This window comes from Centroberyx gerrardi, chromosome 14 (genome assembly GCF_048128805.1).
Source record: "Centroberyx gerrardi isolate f3 chromosome 14, fCenGer3.hap1.cur.20231027, whole genome shotgun sequence".
Taxonomy (NCBI): Eukaryota; Metazoa; Chordata; class Actinopteri; order Beryciformes; family Berycidae; genus Centroberyx; species Centroberyx gerrardi.
The window spans coordinates 9,053,854-9,067,537 of NC_136010.1; the positions used below are offsets into that span (position 1 = coordinate 9,053,854).

At 42.0% G+C, this 13,684-nt stretch overlaps 1 protein-coding gene across 1 annotated transcript in view; it reads left to right on the top strand.

Moving 5' to 3' along the window:
* Positions 1 to 13,684, top strand: part of pex14 (peroxisomal biogenesis factor 14) — a 44,353-nt gene that overhangs the window by 2,225 nt on the left and 28,444 nt on the right. The window lies entirely within an intron of this gene.

The window sequence follows — 13,684 nt, forward strand, 5'->3', positions numbered from 1 at the left end:
ATAAAGCTTTGACCATCTACCTTTGTGGTCTTTAAAAGTTTAGCCCATTCTTTTTTCAGGTACCCTGATATGCAGACCACCGTCCTCATAAGTAGTCTGTTGTGAATGCAAGCCAAAACGGGCGTTTTTATATTATTACCAGTTGGTTAGCAGTAAAGGAAAATGTCATGTAATACATGCTGGGCCCAAGTGATGACAATGATTAGAAGCAAGCATGTCTTATTGCTTGGTGGAACGGAACACATTTCAGGTACATTCACTGTCCTTGTATGGACACGGCATCCAAGTTATAAGAGAGCTGTATTATTCAGCCTACATGTCTCAATGTCATTCACCACCATTCACTCTTCATCCTCCCCCCATCATCCCTTCATGCCAAGGCTAATTTAATCCTGGGGTTATTGATTGTGGGAGCATTCTCCCAGGCTTTCTTTCAATTTACTTCAATTTCATCATCCCAGTGCGCTTCAAGACTGCCTCCTCAAAAAGGGAAGAAATTCTTGTTATGATGGTCCTGATTCGAGACTGGCTGACAAGTCCCCCCCCCTCCTACTCCCACCCCCTCCCTCCTTTATTCCTCCTTTCTCTTTTTGATGAGCTGCTCTTTCCCAGTTAAGTGGATTATTACAGTAGGGATAATTCTTGTCACATGGCATTATTTGGATGAGGTGAATAATTGAAATTTGTGTCTGAAAGGATTTTATCTGGATGAGAGGAAAGGGAGTGCTGGCAGGGGTGGGAGGGACGGAGGGGAGAGAGAGAGAAGGAGAGAGAGAGAGAGAGTGCGCACACGTTTGTATAACATTTATGTGCACATGTGCATGTCAGACAAGCCAGCGTGTCAGGCTGGGGACACCAGTCATGTTAACAGGTTCTGACTCACCTCGCCCAGATCAGCAGGCCCTGGCTCACTGCGTGGCGTGGGCTCTCCTCTGTGGCAAGAGGGCCGAGCTCGGGGGCCAATGCCACCGCCTCTGCCACCATCGAGGCTAGAGGGGCAGGTTTGGACCTGTAGTTGGAGAGAAAGTGAGGGAGAGAGAGAGAGTTTGTGTGAGTGTGTGCTCCATGGTTGACTGGTAGACAAGTCGCTGCCAGCCACTGCCGTTGCCTCTGGGACTGCTCTTTGCTCGCTCTGGCCCCTCTTGCGTAGTCGCTATCTGTAACCCCCGCCCCCACCCACCTTCCACTCATCACTGCCATCGCCATTACCCCTGCCAATCTCTTGCTGGTGTCTCCCTTCTCTTTTTTTCTCTCTCCTTGTGGTCATCACCCCCCCACCCCCACCCCACCCCCTTAGCGCGCTTCCTTCGCCTCCTCCTATCACTTTGTCCTCATCTCCTTCCCAAGTCCACCCCAATGCCACAGCTTTAATTATATTTGTAAAAATCTGTTTGATCACCCGACAACAAACAAAGCAAGGTCCGATTTTTAACTCGGGAGGTACTACACACAGGCTTGAAAACTGTGAAAATAATTGAAAACCAAATTCATATACTGTGTATGCTGATAGGCTGAATTATTTGACAGCTGTGAGTTTCCCGAGTCAATTTGTCCCAAATTTTATCCCTGAACATTCAGCGTAAGAGGGATAACCTCTGCCACTCAATCAGAAACAGATTTTTTTCTGTTACAGTGTGTGTTTATGTGAAGGGGGAGCTGTGTGGTGTGTCCATATGATGTGTGGGTGTGCAGCCGATCTACAGGAGAGACTGCACCTCACCAAATAGGATTCTAATTCTGTTGGGCGCCCCTGGTAGCATTAAGCCGACCCTTTACTCTCAGCGCACTGAAAAATCACTGGCCCCAGATGAAAAAGTGTGCGGGGATACGAGTGTGGGGTTTATGTGGGTAGGAGTGAGTCTACACAGAGGTGTGCATGTGGGCATGCATAGTGTATACTGTGTGTGTGTGTGTATTTAGGTTTGAGGTTTTGGTACAGCAGAGGGAGGGAGGTAATGGGAGGGGGAAAAGAGTTGTAAGAAGAACATCCCCGGTCTCACAGCAACTTCAAAAGCTCCCCTTCCCCAGGATATTAAGCGACTGTGATGAAAAATTTAGCGAGCGTTAAATAAGGCGCTTTGAAGTGATCTGTTTTGGCTCAGCAGTCTCCGAATTTCCGTAGCCCCTCTGCTATCGCCATCACACTATAGAGAGGGATAGGAAAAAAGGAGCAGTGTATTAAGTGCAGGGGTTGGGAGGGGGGGCCTGGCTGCTTGGCAGAGGACATGCCAACAGTAATCGGTGCAGCCAGTGGCATGAAGGCACTACTGCTTTTACTGTCCCCTTTTGTCTCTCTTTAGCTCTTTTTCTCCTCATTTTAACTCTGCCTCCCTGACGGCTGCTCTGTCAAGCCCCATGAGTCCCAGGCAGACAGATGTTGCTCATATGTTAGCTCTGAAAACACATTTTTTTCTCTCTGTCTCTTACGCGTGGGTGTAACGCAAATGTAACACAACAGCTATATCAGGAAGTCAGAGGTACCCCTAGGATCTTGACTCAGTCATTTTTATGTGCAGAGTCTCGTCCTTAAATATTTCCCCATGGACCATGTGTTTGTGGAAAGATCTGACTTTGACACTAATGTACTCTGATGGGATGCTCTGTGTTTTTTGGGGTTTTTTTTTCTCTGGATTGTATGACTTGCACAAGTTGCAAAAATAGAGAACGTGATACATTTGAAATCATTTGAACCTTTTTCCCCTTTTCACCACCATAAAGCAAAAATAACAGGAACATAATCTCTTATTTGATATTCATATTTCAATTCATTTCGCATTCATCACTTTTAAAACCATTATTTTAATTTTTGGGGACTCCTGGTTTCAACACGCTCCGAATTAATTATTGGGGCAGAATAAGAAATGGTAGCCAGTAATGAGTCTGATATGGTAACTCCATTCTGTCATGAAACTAGGCTACCATTTAGTTAGTCAAGGGAACCTTCTCTGAGATTTTCCTTTTTTCCTCTTTGCTCATTACTTTAATTGTAATTGTAATCCTTTATTGGAGCTGTCTGCAGTAAAGGAGAGTTATGGTCCGAGTGGGGGCGCGAGCCATGGAGATATTTCATGATTATTGGAGAAGACGGTCACTAGGTGGCAGCCACTAGTTCGGCCTTGCTGTAATTACTGGGTGGGGAGTGATGACGAGAGACTGTGTGTGTGTGTGTGTGTGTGTGCGTGCATGTGTGCATACGTGGGTGTGTGGAAAAGGAGAGAGATTTCTCAGGTTGTAACACTCCTTGAAAGAGAAAAGTGAGATAAACCTGATCACCTGCCATCTCACGGCCAATAGATTCTGTATGCTGTCACACTGATTGTAAACATGCTACATGCTCTGCAGAGCTACAGTACAAAGTCAAGTTGTCAACAAGCATCTGTGCTTCATATTGTAGTAGTTATTTTCAGATTATCTCATTTTGAACATGTTTTCTGAGAATTGTTCTTTACAGAACAATCAGTGTGCTGTAAGCTGTTTAGATGACACAGCATCATTTGTCTTTTGTTTCCAATGATTTTCTCAAAGTACGCCTATCGATTAACACGTGAACCTTTTTCAGACCACAGTTTGTTTCAGTGGTCTTGGTGAACTTTTCTCTTTGAAAGCACAGAGGCTCAGTTCTCTGTTTCTCATCGCGACTCTCGTTGTGCATCATGCGCTGTTTGTTTCGGTGGTTAATGATACAGGAAGGGCCCTCCATTTTATTGTTGCTGTGTTGCACTTTTTCCCCTCCTCGCCCAACCCGGCAACTAGCCTCCTTAGAGGACTCTGTATGAATTCTCACTGTCATGTCCAAGGACGAGTGGCGCAGGGTCAGCTAATTGCTTTTATGATTATGATTTCACGTCAGATTTATCGTGCATGCTCAGAGCACATCTTCCAGGTCCTGCCGACGTTGCTGGCTTGGATGGGGAAAATGAGTTTACAGCTTCTGGCTTTGACTTCTTGTTTAAGTGCAGGTCACACTTTTTGACTCATTAGAGTTGAACGCAGGGGGTGAATCACACAGGCTTTTCCTGTAAAAGCCTCTGTTTTCTCTGACAGTAAGTGTGCTTGTTTCTCTCAAATGCGGCCACAAAAGAGCGTTTCTTTACTTTGTCTTCAACATGTGCAAAACTTGGAGGTCATGAGTGAGGCATGACACAGACAAGGATTTTTGCTTTTTCGGTCGTTTGAACTTTTTTTATGAGCCATAAATCTCTCATCTTCTTTTCTGTTTGCAGATGAAAACATTAGGCTTTTTCCCTCATATGCCAGAATTATCAATTGACTTCTTTTTGATGTTGGTGACTTTTTTTTCTGATGGTTCCACCCACCTCTTTGAAAATGATGAGCAGAGATGAGTCCAACCCAATTTTTTTTTTTTTATTATTTTGTGGTTTCTGCCTCATGTGCTTAGCTGGACTAGATCTGCATTGCCAACCGCTTTGAGGCAGTAATGCGGCCTTACACAAGAGTGCTTTTATCTTGTCTCGACAACATTGGAAATCACTTAATTCACTGTAAAGTTCAAGAGTGTCCATGGTATATGAAGAAGTAGCTGTCGTCACCTTATGTCAATAATACGCATATTAAATGTAGATAGAGTTTCGTGTTGTGGCCCGTGGCTCTTGATTTGTTGTAGTAGTTTGACCTCACTCTGACCTTCCTGGCTGAGCCACAGTGTGACTAGTGACAGATGCAGCCTGGGAATTTGGTTTGGATAGAGTTTTCTAATGCTCAGAAGAATGTCTAAGCTACTTTTAAGCAAAGTTCATTTTGGAGACATATTTGAAGTCTGTGATTAAACAGAATTCAATAAACTTTAATGAATACTTAGGACTTTATTTGTAGGGATTTTCGTCTCGGCAAGTACATTAATGTAAACAGCATGGTAACAGAGCTGTAATTTCCTATTCTCCCACAATTTAGTGAACTGTCATAATATGTTTACTTAAGAAATGATAGAAATACGACACCAGTTTAATTACAGCGTAGTCATTTTGCCTCAATATACTTGGGAAAGTGGCCTTATTGAGCTGAGCTTCCTTTTTACTCGCTATTCTGCTTTGTAATTACTTCAGCTTGATTTATTGTCTTTTCTTTGTGTTTATGGACGTAAACTGCAAGAGTGAGTAACTTGGTCTGAGAGTGGCTTGTCTCCTCGCAGCGAGACTGGAAATCTCCCGATGAATCTGAGATGTCTCCGCTGTCAAGACTGCTCACATCGCTCTCAGCCTCCAATGTCACTTTCAAGGCATAATTACACAAGTTGTGTTGATTAGTATGAGAAGCAATTACGCTGGCTTTCCGCCGCAAATGGGGAATGTGATGGCTCTTGATTGACAGGAAGCATCCTGGCTTTAATAAGTAAATGACTATGGTAATTCAGGTACTGAGACCCTTTGATTTGTCAGCATCTTTCTAATTTTTGTGATGTCCTCTGATTTTAATGAACACGAATTTGATTGAATCCCCCTTCTTTCCCTCTCTCTTCGCATCCCTCTCTCCGTCTCTCATTGCTCTGAGCAGAAAGTGCTGTCACAAGGGAGCCATGTGCTTGTGCTTTTCAGAGCTACAGAGCATCCTCAAAATCCTACAGCTGATGCTGAATTCTCTTTTCCCCTCAATGGATTGATCAAGTGTGAACAAAATTAATAAATATATAAATAAAAAAAACAAAAACAAACAATTTGGCACATAAGTCGAAATGCTTTTTTTCTTTTTCTCCCCGGTTCTCTTTAGCACATCGTGTTTTCAGAAGTGTGGAAATCAGAGGAAAAATTATTTGTAATTGACACTTTGGGGAACAGTTTTTTTCTCTTTTTATCTGGCTTCCCAGTAAGTTATTAGCTGTTAATTTGTCTGCCAGCTCCCCTACAGCGCCAGATATTTGTTCAAATGCTGGGATCCCCTCAGTGCATTTGTAACTACACTTCTGAAAATGCTGCCCCGTCTAATTATGTAATATAATACTGCCTTTTAGGCAAGTGTCTTTTAATGGAATAATATTAGTTCTAGCCAAGGGTACAGTATTGTAGTAATACAGTAATACTGAAGAGCTCTGTTTGCTGTATGGAATACACAGTATCATACTGTGTAACTTAGCTAACATAGAGTTGTCTTGAGCCCGCAGTTTATGTACTCACCTCACAGGCCTCATTACACAAATACACCAGTCCTATGTACATTTTCAGCTTTTACATTAAGATCTGTGCATTTTAGATATTTCAATTAGGGCCAAACATTAAAATAATGTTGAAATTTGAGTGGTCCAGCCCTTTATCACATATTTCTTTCTTTGTTAACCGCAGTTGGCCTAATCAAGTAACTCCCTGTTTGTCTTAGTAACCCCCTATAGAGTCATACATGCATAAATATAATAAAATAATTTGCACTTGCACTCCGTAGCCCAGCTGTAATTTATATGGATTGAATGAGTGCTGCATTGTGGAAAAGCACGAGTAGACCAAACGCTCGTTTGTCACCTCTAATAAATGTTGGAATGTAAATTATGAAGTTATGCTTCAGATGTAAATGCACTTTATTTCAGTCCTTTAATGCAAACAGCCCACTCCAATACATTAAGGGGGTGGGGGCAGAGGGGGGTTTAACTTGGAATTTTGACTGTTTTCACAATCAATAATAAACACAAAAGAGCCTAGATGGGGAACATTATAACATATCTGAAGTCGGGTTCATAAATTATTGCATGAAAGCAGGCTTGTACACCAAAAATGTAAATACATTAATGTTATTAATAATGTAGTGACTAATAGTTCTATCAAGACTGTAATAGCAGTTTAATGGAATATGACAGCAAGAATGTATTACACTTCTTACATTTAGACGGGACCTCACATGACATTTATCAGGGATTTCTGAAACAATTTTTTTGATTATTTTGTTAAGTTAATTGCTTCTTTTCCCCCAATGTCTTCTCTGGGAGAGGGGCGAAAAAACTGGTAATGGATATTAATTAATATGTGTCAGTTTTCTGGGTTTGATGAAAAATAATGAAAGCAACACGCTAATGGGATTTCAGAGTTTCTCTGTGTGTGGCACCCTGAGATTGTGGCTTTATCTGGGGAATCAGAAAAAAGAGATAGTGGGCTACTCTCAAGGCCTAAATGAAAATGACAGAGAACATAGAAACTGAGATCATTCATCTAAAAACCTACTAAATAGAATACTTAAGCCAAAATCCTGTACCCTAATTAGCCTTAGATGTTGGGAGTATGATATAGTAGTGCATTGACAACAGACTGTAAAGACTGTAAAGTATTCAGAGTGTGTCATAGTCATACAGAAAAGTTGAGCCTTGCTTGCATTTTGCCTCTTCTTGTCAGAATGACGTTATCCTCACCTGTAACTGAGGGGGTATGTTCTGAAAGAAAGAAGCACTTGAGGCGTTTTTGGCAAGTTGCTGTCCTGACAAGTTGTTTTCCCATCTAATCTGTTTTTAATATTGTTTGCCAGAAAGACAATGTATGGACTTGCTTTTTAAGAAACATTCCAAGGCTTTGATGTATTTTGTCAAGGGTGTTTTGACCTATTATTTGAGCTACACCCTCCTCAGGCACCTTTTAAAAATCAGAGAGATCATAATAGGACATCTATACCCTCATCCATAGTCCACTACAGTCAGCATGCCTTGCCAAGAGTTCTTTGTGTCTGCAAGCAGTCTTCAGCAGAAAGAGTAGCTTTAAAAGCTATCATTAAGGTGGGGCACAAGTGTAGACCAGCAGTGAAACAGAGGCTGGCACAATAAAACGCAGCCATTGCTCAAGCCACTGGCACAACTGACAATTATCCAACACCTGGACTGGCTCCCCTCCCTGGCATGAGCTTCAAGACTGTCGTCTTCTTGTTAATGCAGTGATTAACAGGAAGACTGCATTTGTTTTCTGTTGCAGCTCTCCTGGCACCTCTCCTTTTGCTTTCTCTTTGATTAAAATAGTAGATGGATGGATGCAGACTAGCTTCGTATTGAACTTAAAGAGAAACAGTTCGAATATGATGGCAGAATTACAGTTAATAGAAAAGAGACTGAGGCCTTTCCGCTCCTTCTGAGATTGGTTCATCTAGAATGTGGGATTCTGTCTAAGAGAGATACTGGTGACACGCAATCCTGTGGCAAGGATTGTTTTTCCCCCAAATATGACTCAGTATAAAAAATTTTTATTTGTCTCCCCCACTAAGTCGTTGTTTTTTCCTGTTATTTATTGTCAGTACGTGACTTGTCTCCTGTCCATCCCTCCCCATATCTATGGGAGTACGTCATGCTTTTCTCCCCTACCGTTGTGTGGAAAGTGGTTTTAGGTATCAGGGGGACGAGAAAAGGGGAAGTGAAGGGGCTTCGTCAAACGCCCTGTGCTTTTGAAATGCAGAGAGTGGCATTGTCATGTGTTTTCTGTGTCAAGGTCGACAGAAAATGTCAGAACAGGTGCGCGTCTGCTGCTGAGCGGCTTGCCAAGTCAGCCCCTTTGCTGTAACATGCCACCCTGTGTGACATTATAGTGGTTCACTGTGGGTCGTCTACTCTCGTCACTCTTTCGGAGGCGACTGGTAAAGCATGTATTTTCTCCAGCGCCGCGTGTGTTGATGTAGAGTTCACATGGAGTTGACCCCTGAACTTTGGCCGCTGCCTTCGATTGTCGCACAGTCATGACAAGTACGGGTGCTGTGTAGCAGTGACACGCAGCATTTCATTCTGGTTCTTTACTTATTTTTTGTTCAGCTCTAGTATTTGGATCTGAATAAATCCACCGACTTTAGGGGACATAGTTTTGACAGAGGTGAAAACCTAAGCTTCTTTAAAATAATTATTAGCCCTCTCAGGACGAATACAGTACCATGAATGCCTCTTTGGGAAATATAAGGGATTCTATATTTAATATGGACAATTTCTTTTAAAAACCTATTAAAACCACATCCAAAGAAAGAAAATAATTATATCAACATTGTGTTCAATTTAAGGCAGTCCTGTATTTATTTATTTTTTATTTCAAGTTGACAGTTACAGATGTAATTGCATATGAGCAAGTGTTTTTATATCACTGTAATGGAAAATAGTTAGATGGCACTGTCATTGACATACTTTACTATGAGTAAATTCTTTGGGCAATGTTGCAAAACCTGAAAATTGTGGCAAAACTTCTCTGAAAAGGTGAATCACGATGGATGGGTGTGGCAGGAATAGATTGAATGCCATACAGTTTGTTTTTTCATATTCTTACATTTCATAACACTGAATTCTCTAATTTGCAGTCTGGCTGATTTCAGAAAGGTTAAAATGAAAGAATATTACTTGTGACATTAGATTTGACTAGCTGAATTCAAGTCGTGTCTCAAATTAGGTTAAATCAGAAGGAAGAGAACTGCTGCTTCTCTGACCCCGATGATTGTTGTTGTCTGATGCTGTCAGCACCGGACGCTTTTCGTCCTCATCCTACTGTTGAGGTTAGATACTCACTGGCTGTTTGAGGCCTCCAGAAAAAGAGAATTTGCCAACATTTTTCTCTGTCACTTAGTCTGATCGGGAACAGACTCTGCCTGCTCTCTCTCGCCAAAACCAAAGGGAGGTCTACTGCCTTAAGTTTCCCCCTCATTTGGTGGTGATTTCAGACTGACTTATCCACCGCTGTAGATGTGTGGCCCATTGTCTTGGCAAGTGTGTCTAAATGTTTCTGACAGGTCTCAGTGAAAGACAGGGCGCCGGGGTAAGCTGCCAGGCTTTCCTCCCCCCCCCCCCTCACTCCACCCGTACCACTCCTGACCAGTAGATGGCGATGTTAATCTTCTCTGGCTGTACTCCTGCCTTGATGTGTCTCGCTCGCACCGTCTTTCTCCTCTCCCTCTGTCTGTGGCACTCGCTGAGGAAAGAGGGGTCTCACCCCGTGTGGAGGGTCATGCCACCAATTCCTAGCCCCCTTTGAAGACCATGAAATTGTTGATCCAAGACGCACGATTAGCGCATTCAGGCTATTGACTGGAGAGGGGTTGACGTGTGATTATAATGTCACTGGAATGTCACAATCTGTCTGGTTGTCTTTGTGGGCTTACTCTCATCCAGTGTCACAGTGTGCTGAAGAAGGAACAATCTGATCAATAAAAGGACACCTCTCGCTCTATTGTCACCAGCCTCTCTATTCTAGTTTTATTAGTTAACTTGGCAGGCAGGGAGAACTGCGCTCAAAACTGATGCCAGCTCACTGCATCTTCGCCCCGGCTCCCTGCTTTATTTGCCTATCGCAGTGGTTCACTTCGCGTTGCTTTGCCGGGTGCGTGTTTGTGGGTTGGTGTTGCTGCAGTGAGAGGAGTAGTTTGAATCAACAGAGAAGGATAGGCTTGTCACTGTAAGTTGCTTGTGACGGGGGCGGCTCTTCTCCTGCCACCACAACACAACTTCTGTGGTGTGTCGCTTGGACACAAGCTTCACGTTGTTTGCTACTGGTGCCGCTTGCATTTTGCCTCAATCAACTAATTGGATGTGAAAGGCCGGCGTGCCTTGATGATATGAAGGACAAGATACTGAGCAGTGGCAGTTTTAAGGAATGCCTTTGTGTTTGTTTGCATGTCGTTCAGAGTATAGCCAGTTGTTTCTCTCGTTTCTGTTCACGGACGGGCTTTCAGCTAATTCATATGGATCACTTTATTGTGGCTCAAAGCTCATATTGCTAATGTAAATCTTATGTTGGCCTGTTTTTATTAACTTTAATGCAGGTTGTGTTCATATCCAAAACGGTATACATTCATTTTGGGAAAAGAAAATTATTACCTGAAGTGTATCATTCTTTTTTTTTTAAATACTGTGTATCCAGTTTGCAGAAGTGAGCAACCAATGGCTTAACTTACCTAAAAAAAGTGCCATCATTTGTTTTCATTTTGTGCCAGTAATTATCTTGTATAAGTTGGTGCCACATTTTCATGTGATTTATACATAACACATTTATACACAAATTTGCATACTATCTTGTCAACACATTTTTTGGTGCGTTCCACTGATCTGAAGTTGCATTGTGAGTGTCCTTGTGTCTGGTAATACTCATTCCCAGTACTAAAAGGCACATGGAGCTGCTTGTCACAGAATGTCATCATTGACTGTAAAAGAAAAAAAAGAAAAGCTTCGAATTACAGGAAAGAGGCACTGCATTAAAGAACAAAGGAGATCGATGGCAGTACATTAAATTTTATGCGAATGAAAAAAAAATCAACTAATTAAAATTGATTACTCCTGCTTTGTAAATGTGTTTCTGAATTAAATTATTGTATGAAAACATTTTGACCAATCGAGGAGCTGAGGAAGTATCCATTACTGGATTGCAGCTGAGAAGGGGCTGGAATGTTTTGTGGTGGCTAAGTAGTTTGTTGTGCTCCACTGCGACTCCCCTCTTGCTCTCCCACTGCTAAAGTGCCATGGGTTAATCTCTGATGACCCTTATCTCTCAGAGCAGCTCCAGACTCATGGTTTGGGCCTTTTACCTGAATTAAAAGGAATTTGTGGGCTATACGGGTCTTTTTGGCCAAAGTGGGTGAAAGTGAGGTGTCACTGACGGAGGCACTGGTCTTCAGTCATCGGGGCTCTCGGGGCCCTCAGGGCCCCGGTGGGGATGTCCTTATCCAAACAATCATCTGTCTCGGTAGTTTAGCAAGGGCAACCCCAGGCAGCACGCTGACAGTTGCACACTGAGAAAAGTCGGGCTTAGCTTAATACCATATCTCTCAGGCCAATTTTGAAATTGGTTGGATACCATATGTTTCTCTTTAGGTTTAGGTCTCAGAGGAATAAAAGCAATATTTCACTTTGGCTTTGCATTATCTTCCTTGTAAAATATTTACTCTGCTATGACTTTTGAACCTCTGTTTGTTGCTGCTGAAATCTATATTAAACACTGTTTATCCAGAATTTGAAACAGTCAAAATTACTTTTTGAAAACTTCAACCTACAACCTAGAAAAAACACACAGAGCACTTGATGACTGTACTTTATTTTTCTAGATTTGTCATAGTTGTTATGTGTATTATATGGTGGTTACGAAAAAAATTGAATCAACCACATAATTGTGGATACCTGGCAAAAACTATAGTTGTTAACCATAGTAAAATATTGCTTTGTGTATGTCAGTAAGGGAGAGGAGGAAGGAGTTGGACAACTTTCAGTCTTTTTTTTTCATGATAGATTAGCCTAACTCCAGGGCTATATTATATCCATCTGTCAAAGTGTATAATGTTCCCTAACCAGCATAGTTTTCACAATTAGATACTGTCTTGGCTGGATTAGTCTTCAAATGTGTTTCAGCCCTCAATGTTTCATAGCGCTACACCAATCAACTTTTCCATGTTTGTGATAACAGAGGTCTGATATTGAAATGCTACTGAATGGAAAGTTTGGTCTGTACATGCGATGGTCTTGAAAGAACCTGATTTCCGTCCACCAACCCCCCTTTACAAAAATTGCGTAATGTGCTGTTGATGTCATGTTTGTAGCCTTGCCCATGGGTCTAACATTGTCACTGATGTAGCACTGTCTGTTATTTTTAAACTAAGCTAAGCAAATGTCAATGAAGTTTTCCATGACCCTTTTTTCATCCATCGAAACGTTGACTCTGACCTTTAATTTCAGAAGTTAGGGCCATTCAATAAAGATTAACCACATTTGGGGACTGTAAGGCACAGAAAACCAACCCACTGTACTTACCCTTTTACTTACTTTACCATTTTAACAGATGTAAAAGTAGGTCTTTACTGGCTTATACTTTGTCATTAGTAGCAGAACAAACCCCACACTTCACCAGTTCTCCTTTATCAGATTTTACTGATGCTGGAGTTGGGTTTCAGTAACGATTGCTCATTTTATTTTCTCATAAAGCATCTACTCTCGAAAGCAGTACCCAGAAGTCAAGACAGCAAGAAACAAGAGGTTCATCTTGTATCATCACTGTTGCAATGGTTAAACTCCAAAAGGCCTCCAGTGTCTGCACTCGTGTGGATGTGAAGGTTAGCTAAATGGTTGGGTCTACACCTCACTTCCCCATGTCTCTCAGGGTCAATAATTCCTTATAGCTGCTCCCATGAGGCCTTGCTTCCTCAGCTAAAGGTCGCATTAAGGCGGGAAAGATGTCACAATTAGAAGGGCATTTAAAGCTGTTCTTTTAAAAAGATTAAAAAGCACTGTTGGCCGCATCAAGCAGTTAGGCGACTAAAGGAAATACAATAATTGCATTAAAACTTCATTCCTTTTTGGCAGGGCTCTGGTATCAGAAAGGTATTGGGTTAAGTCATTTAAGACAGCCGCCCCTGATAGCAAATCACCCATGAAAGCACCTAATTAATATAGAGCTTCATTTTTCGCCGTCTCTCTCTTTCTCTCTCTTTTGGTCCTCCAAACGTGTGTTTGGGGGGGAAATTTGAGACTAGCCTAACACAATTTTTTTCCATGTCTATCAGCCTGTTATTATATCAGGGGCACTTCTCCACAAATGTACAGGCCAGGGCAATTTGGAATGAATTGATTCACACTGAGACTGAATCCTATACTTGCTAATGATTTCCTTTTAGCCCCTCTATTGTCCCACCACCCCACCACCCGCCCCCCCACCCCAACTTCTAGTTCCACCATGCCCTCTGAGTGTCTTCATTATTGCAGACAAATGTACACACATATCTTTTGTAGAATAGATGACATGGATTAAGGAGTTTAAAT